Source organism: Chenopodium quinoa, unplaced genomic scaffold (assembly GCF_001683475.1).
Source record: "Chenopodium quinoa cultivar QQ74 unplaced genomic scaffold, ASM168347v1, whole genome shotgun sequence".
NCBI lineage: Eukaryota > Viridiplantae > Streptophyta > Magnoliopsida > Caryophyllales > Amaranthaceae > Chenopodium > Chenopodium quinoa.
This window is the reverse complement of record NW_018743136.1, coordinates 3296216-3302215: the sequence shown is the minus strand read 5'-3', so window position 1 is coordinate 3302215 and position 6000 is coordinate 3296216.

Genomic DNA, 6000 nt, shown 5'->3' with positions numbered 1-6000 from the left:
TTTCTTCTGAGTTTTGCCTTTTTTTTGCGATAACTTGATGGTTGTCATTAATAAGTTTTGCTCTATCTCGGGCCAAATGGTTAACCTCCAAAAATCTATTTGAATTTTAGCTCTAATACTCCATCGGATTATAGGAATTATTTGGCTTATGCGTCGCGTATGGATTCCCGGAGCTCATTAGGTTCTTATTTGGGTATGCCTATTGATATGGGAAGGGGGAAGTGTTAAGTTTTCCATCCTATGGTTAATAAACTTGTTCAACACCTATCATCCTTTGCTTCTTTGCACCTTTCAGCGGCTGCAAAGTGGGTTATTATCAATTCTATATGTGTCACTTCTTTCAACCAATGTGTCGCTTCTTTCAACCATATCCTCTCGGTATTCGAAGTGCCTACTATGGTTTGTAATTGGCTTCATAATCTCCTAGCTTGTTTTTGGTGGCACTCTTCTCCTTCCTCTAAGGGAGTAGCGTTATCTCCTTTATCTTCTCTTTATTAGACTCGAGAGCTTGGAGGCTTGGGTATACGAAAATTTAGTTGCTTTAATGCTGGTCTCTTAGCAAAGCAGTCTTGGCGGCTTATGCATAATTCTAAGCTTCTTGTTTTCAGGGTTTATTGAGCAAAGTATCCATCTTTGCTGGCTTCTCATGGTACTGCCAAGATGGTCAGGCCATCTTGGGGTTGCCGTAGTGTGTTACAGGGTTTTTAGACCCTTTGTCATGGTTTGATATGGAAGGTGGGGTATGGTACCAAAATTTGGATTCTTGATGACAGTTGGGTGCCTGGGGTTCTGTAGGGAATATTTCAAGCGTTAACCCCTAGCTTAAACCCCACTATGATCATACACTAAAGTACGGTGGCGTCCAAAGGTAAAGAAGATAGAGCAAAAGAGTCGCCAACAAGTTTTTAGGAACTTGTAAACCGTTCACAGGGTGAAGGTTACACCCCTTAACGATCCAGGAGATCGTCAACTCCAATAGGTCTGGAACCATGACTGGTAGTTCGAGGATGAAGGTACAAATCCAAACTAAAAGAGATTGAACCTGCCCTAATAATAGGCCTCTACTTTATTCTGATCGTATTCATGTGCGCTTTCTGACTAACATGCAATCAATAGGATTACCCTAAACCTGTTTAATCTATGTTGGTTGAATTTAATGCACAAATAAAACTATTATTAGCGATCACATGAATTATAATCTAAATTAACCCTAACAAGATTATTAATTATCTTATTAAGCGTGATTACAAGTACAAATTCCCTTTAAGCATGCATAAAAGGTGTGATCAAGCAATAAAAATAAATAAGCATCATAATAAATAATCATCATAATAATAACAACTATTATAAAAATAATAATTATAATCATAGAAATAAACATGTTCATGTTAAAAATAAAGCATAATAATAATAGCAAGATCCTAGGCATGATACTAACAAAATTAATAACAAACTCTAGCATATCTAAACAATAAAGATCAAATATTTAGCCCTAACATGATACTAACAAGCTATTAGGAAAGAAAATAGGAAGCATCGCAGGAAACACAATTGTCATATTTGATATTAGAAATTATAGTTGTTACCCTAAACATGATACTAGGAAGATCAAAACGCCCTAACATGACACTAGGAATCATAATAACAACCTAGACATGATTTCCATATCATAATAACATTGTAAACAATTAAAGCACTTACTTGGATGCCTCGTACCTCTTTCTAATAACAAAATACAAACGTTAGTAACTTCAAGGAAAATAATAAAAACAAACAATTAAATTAAATAATTGAAAGAGAGATTTGGGACCAAACCTTTCACGTCTAGGGCGAAGGCAACTTCGAATATGGCTAGGTGTATCAAAGTCTTGCGAATGCGGAATTTTATATTTTAGAAAAGGCTAGTTTAAAAAAGAGAGAGAGTAATCAAGAGAATCTTGATGAGAGTTGGTGAATGAAAACGGGGTTTTTAGAAAGTTATTTATAGAGAAAATCAGCCAAAAAGATAAAAAATCAAAACAGAGTTCTGACGCGTAAAACAGGAATTAGCGCCAAACGCTGACGTTAGCGTCAGGCGCTAAGCGTAGTGACAGGCGCCAAGCGTAGCGCCAGGCGCTACAGCTGGCGTTTGGCGCTGACTAATAAATTGACGCGTTTTCTTAAAATCAGATAGAAATTTTCGTACAAGAGGATAAAATCGTATTTTCCTCAAAAACGTTCTTTTATTCTGATTAAAACTCTAAAAAGTCAACAAAAGTCATTTTATCAATGCTAATTGAATTAGGAATGAAAAGAACCTTCTAGAAGAATCTAGAAGACTAAAATCATTCCTAATTGTATTAGGAATGATAAATCTAAATTAGGCCCTCCTCAAGATCATTGGGCCGCATATAAGGCTCAAACCAGGCCCAGTTCAGTAAATTGGCCATAACTTCCTCAATATTCATCGAAATTGGGCTTATAATATATCGTTGGAAAGGTCTTTTCAAGCCCTATCCAACTACACTACTATTAGACCCATATCATGGACCAACCGAACTAGATTGGCTATTTTCTTAAAATAGGTTTTCAAAAACAGAGAGAAGAGCAAAGAAATTAAAACTATCTGCAACACTAAACTTTCCACACTTTCACTTTATTCGATTATGACTCGACGTGAAAGGTACTCATCACCATGTTTGGTTTTGGGGAGACACAAATGGGTGTCTACAGGTTCAGGTTCAGTTTAAGGATTCTGTGGGCAGGATGGGTACCCCATACTTTGTTTCTGATCTAATTAATGTGCATTCAAACGCATGGAATGCGGGTATGATTCATCGATTATTTCCTCCTTGTACGGATGGCCTTATCTTGGGCCTTGAACGACCCAAGGAAAGAATCGATGATTTTGTTTACTGGAAATTTACTAAGGATGGGAGGTTCTCCATGAAGACTGCGTATGTGTGCTCCTTGTGTTATGAGAATGTGACCAGGAATATCCTTTGGTTCTTGACTCAAGTTGGTGGAGGCATTTCTGGGCTTCGCCTTTACTTCCGAAGTGGAAAATGTTTGCTTAGAAGATTATTCATAATGTGTTGCCTTCTATTTCGTTGCTTGCTCGGAAGGTTTTCCTGTAGATTCAAGATGTGGTTTCTGTCATCAGGATATAGAGACTCTTTCTCACCTTTTTCGAGACTGTCCATTTACTTGGAGTTTATGGGAAGGCCGACCTTGTGGATCGGCCTTGAACATGTCTTAGGATCAGGCTTTTGAAGAATGGTTTCCTCAGGTTCTTTTTAGGTTTCTTCATGATAAGGACTGGTTAATGCTAGATCGGTTTTAAGTCTGTTATGGGCCCTCTAGCTTACTCGGAACTCTTTGAGGTTTCGTTCTGCGGTTTATGCTCCTGATTCAATTATGGATCTAGCTTCCATTTGGGTGGACAGGTGTATGTCTTCTGCAGTTCTTAGAGGGAATGCTTCGGATGTTTGTACTATCAGTCTTACTTTTGATGGGGCCTGGAATTCTAGAAGTCATAATGCAGGTACTAGATGGGTATTCTTGGATGTGGCTTTTGATGTTCAACTCGGGGGTGGGGCGCAGGCTTGTAGCTCTAATTTTGTGTTCCAGTCGGAAATGATAGCTTGTTTATTTTCTTTAAGCCATGCTAGGCAGCGTGGGTATTCCTCTTTACAGATTCTTACATATTGTTCTTCGGTGGTGGATTCGCTTCGGTCTCCGGTTCCCAAGGATATTTCTTTCAGTAGGAGCTTCTGGAAATTATTGGGGCTTTGGTTGTGTGTCATGTTTAGAAGGTTCCAAGATCTACGGTTGCTCAAGCTCACAGTTTGGCAGTGATGGCGCGTCGGCATGATTTACTTTGTTTTCATTTTTAGTTTGTTTGTTGTTTTTTATATGTATGTTCTTTTGTCAAAAAAAAAGTAAGAATTAATGTTCAAAGTCTTCTTATGTAAACCACACATTCCAAAGTGTCAAGATCTTTAAGGAAAAAAATAGTACAAAATAAATGTATAACATATATGGTCATACATTACGGAGATAGAGGGGATGGAAATAATGTGTTTTGACTGATTAAGGGCTTGTTTTTTTCAGCTTAATTTCAATTCACTTCAATTCAGCTCCAGTGAGTTTAGTTTAGTTCAGTTCCTAATTTCCTTCTTTCATAAACAATTCATTTCAGCTCTATTCAGCTCACTTTAGTTTAGCTCTATTTAGTTCACTTCAGTTCAGCTCCATTCAATTCACTTCAGTACAGTTCAATTCTGCTCAGTTATTCAATAAATCAGAACAGGCCCTAAAACTGACGAAAAGGAATTTAAGATTTTATAGTAGAGAATTACTACTTATTTTTGGATTCTTAAGAGTTGATTAATGAGATAGGTTTTGTAAAGTAAATGTGTAACATGTTCCTACATTGAGCCTAGTTTTTTATGCATGCGATGCATGCGTAAAATAATGAAACTATTCTGTGTACCCATATGGATTAAAAAAATGCACCATGTACTCCTGAAATGTGTTATATGAATAACTAATTTTTGGCCCGAGCGATAGCCCACGTGATTATTTGGGTATAAAAATTATCTATTGTAATATATAAAGAGAAAGGTTATATTGGGTGATAAATTTGTGTTTTTCCAAAATGCCCCTTCTTAATATTAAAAATTACCTCTCCTATTAAAAACTAAAAGTTAAATTTTATTTTAATAAAAAAACTGCTCTATCATAACAACTCTTTTATTTCTTACACACACAAAAAAAAAAAAAAAAAAAAAAAAAAAAAAAAAAAAGACCCTACTATTTTATTTGAATAAAAAAATCTTCTTTATCACAACTATTCTTCCACGTTAAAAAGCAGTTGACTTTAATGCATTAACAAATTTGACAATCATCAAAAAAAAAAAAAAAAAAAAAAAAAAACTCAGGAGGCATATCATTGCTAACATATAGGCCTTGTTTGGAAAATGGCTGTTGGCGGTTGGCTGTTGGTCGGTTCACTTGGCTTGTTTGACTAGCCGGAATGTTTGGCTGTTCATAATGGCTTTTGAAATTGGCTATTTAAGCTGGCTATTTATAAAAGTGTTTGGTAAATTAATTGTTGGTTGTTGGCTGTTTATTAGATAATTTGTGGGTCAACAAGCCAAAAGCCAACAAAAAAGCTACTCAAAGCAGCTTTTTCATTTTGGCTTAAAAGCCAGCTTTTTCGCTGACTAAAAAGCCAATTACCAAACACATTTTTTGGCTGTTTGACCACCTAAAAAAGCCAAAAGCTAACCAAAAAGCCATTAAAAAGCCAATTACCAAACATGGCCATAGTTTATTTAGCGTTTGACGAATTATTATTTTTTTTTCAACAAATCTCTTCAAAATTATTCAAAGTGACAAAATCTATAAGACCATATTTACTTTTTAATTGTAATGGGCTCATTAACTTTTCACAAAAATCTTGACTAACCCCAAAATTTATTATTTCGTCTAATTATCAATAGTATTATATAAAGAGAAAAATAAATTTGACACATCCCAAAATACCCCTCTAAAAATGCAAATTTACATGTCTTTTATCCACAATCATATATTAAATATTTTCCTTGTAATAACTATCCTTATTCATGTTTAAAAAATAATTAAAAAAAACAACCCTTAAAACAGTTATATATGCCACATAGAAAAAAATAACCACCGATAATTTTTTTTTAACAAAAACAAAATAAAGAAAACATATATCACATATAGGGATGTCAATGGAGCGGGTCGGGGCGGATGTTGGCCTTCCCATCCCCATCCCCACCTAAAATTTTCATCCTCATCCCCTTCCCCATCTCCGTGGCGGGTCCAAAATTCATCCCCATCCCCGCCCCGACGGGTACAATTTTAAAACCATCCCCGCCCCACCCCCACTTGGATATTCATCCCCACTTAATCTCCACCTAATCCCCACCTATGACCCACCTCCTAATACACAATCCAACATATTTAATACTACGTATAAATTACAACAAA